Below are 1,929 nucleotides of genomic sequence, written 5' to 3' on the forward strand. Positions count from 1 at the left end.
TGCCACAATTAGGATCTCATCCAAAAAAGCTAACCGAAAGGTATTATTTGAGTTGAGTAACATTGTATAAGTATCCACGATTTATCCAATAAATAGATGATGTGAGATTAAGCACATGCCCGTAAGGATCATGTGAGGATTCTTGCTAGTATGTTTAGTTTCGCATCAAATATGCACTGGGTAAAATTTGAATATTTATATAGGATCAAATAATCTAAATAATATATTTTAACTAGTTTTTTAAGATGAATCAAAATGGGAGCGATGACCTATATATATTAGGAAATACTGCAGCACATGCCAACTAGAGCTTGTATGAATTTTGAAGCCGCCGTGCTCGCTCGCAATAGAATATTTACCTCCCAAATGTTATCCGGTCTAACTGCAGGAAGGCACCGTAGTCTCGTAATACGTAACAGTGGAAGGCAATCAAGACGCCAATATCCTTCTACCCAAAAGAAAACAAGCTCCTGGTCTCTGCGCCTTCTCCGAAAGTGACCCCAATCTCCCCGTCCCGCGTTCCAGCTATATCCGAACCAATCTCGGCTGTCACCCCATGGGGTCCTCTCCTTCCTCGAATCCTCTCTTCCCCACCTTATTTAATCCCTCAAGTCCCCTCTCCGCGTTTCCAGTTCATCTCCCCTTCTCCTCATGGCTCACAATTCGGTGGAGTTCGAGGACTTCCTCCCTCTCATGGCGGAGAAGCTCGGGGAGGAGGGTCTCATGGAGGAGCTCTGCAATGGCTTCCGTCTGCTGATGGATCCGAGGAGAAAGCTGATAACTTTCGAGAGCTTGAAGCGCCACGCGGCGCTGCTGGGCTTGGAAGGGCTCCGGGATGACGAGCTGAGGGGGATGCTGAGGGAAGGAGATCTCGATGGTGATGGAGCTTTGAGTGAGATGGAGTTCTGTGTGCTGATGGTGAGGCTGAGTCCGGAGTTGATGGAGCAGTCGCGGCCGTTGCTGGATGAGGCGTTTCGACAAGCGGTTGGTGGGGGTTTATGAGCTAGGCTCTCTTCTTCTTCTGCCTGTTCTCTTCTCCGTTCTTGATGAAAGACTCCTTTTCCTATCGAGTGATTTGATTGTTGGAGGGGGGGTCTGATGTTCAAATGACAGTCGAATTGGAAATTTAACTGAATTCTCCCAGCGATGGAGATCTTTGGATGTTCATATTGATAAAGTAGAGTCTTTGGATACTACCATTTCCGGTCTCTCTTTAATTTTGCGTTCCATCTGTTGTCTAGTTTGTAATTTATGTGCTTAATGCGGATAACCATACATGACTTCCTAATTTATGTTTGCGTGATAAATTTAATTGGATTCTGAACCAGATTCTTAAAGCTATGTGGATATTTAGAGTTTATATTTTAAATTTGCTTAATTCTTAATTTATTTTGTCTGGTTAGTTATCTATCTCATTAATTTTGGTGGTGTGATAGCCATATGTGAGTTGAGAGGGAAGCCAGATATTTTTGATTTTTGAATATTGATGTTGAAGTTAAATTTTTGGTGTAGATGACACAGGAGGTCTGAGAAAGTGATTTTATAATGGCTGTTCATGTTGTAAATTTTCTATGCTGTGATTCTTCGATATTCTGTTGTTGATATAGAGTTGGTGTTTGTGGAGTTGTCGCTTGTAGTTTGTTTTGAGTGGGGATGTTTTTGAGAAGACATTGCTACAGCATCTGCTGCATGTCATCCTCGGCAAAGTTGCATCTTGAAAGCAACACCTACGAAGTCCTTTCTCGGGCCATTTGCATGTTGTCAAAAAACTGTGAACAGGGCAAAACTACCATCTCCAAACTTAATAATGAACCCATTGGCTGCTGTTTAAGATTCTTACATCAAACATAGGATGCTTTTGTTCTTTTCGCTATTTTATCACCAATTTTGCTTGATCTTAAATAATAGCAACCAGATCATACGTAGCTT

The 1,929-nt window shown here is 42.1% G+C and overlaps 1 pseudogene; it reads left to right on the forward strand.

Annotated features, from left to right (window-relative positions):
* The first annotated feature begins 622 nt into the window (after positions 1–622).
* On the forward strand, positions 623–1,337 carry LOC103721712 (calcium-binding protein KIC pseudogene; annotated as a pseudogene).
* The last annotated feature ends 592 nt before the right edge of the window (positions 1,338–1,929 follow it).

The sequence above is a fragment of the Phoenix dactylifera genome, chromosome 8 (assembly GCF_051530095.1).
Source record: "Phoenix dactylifera cultivar Ajwa chromosome 8, Ajwa_hap1_PhDact_Kaust_v1.1, whole genome shotgun sequence".
NCBI classification, from domain to species: domain Eukaryota; kingdom Viridiplantae; phylum Streptophyta; class Magnoliopsida; order Arecales; family Arecaceae; genus Phoenix; species Phoenix dactylifera.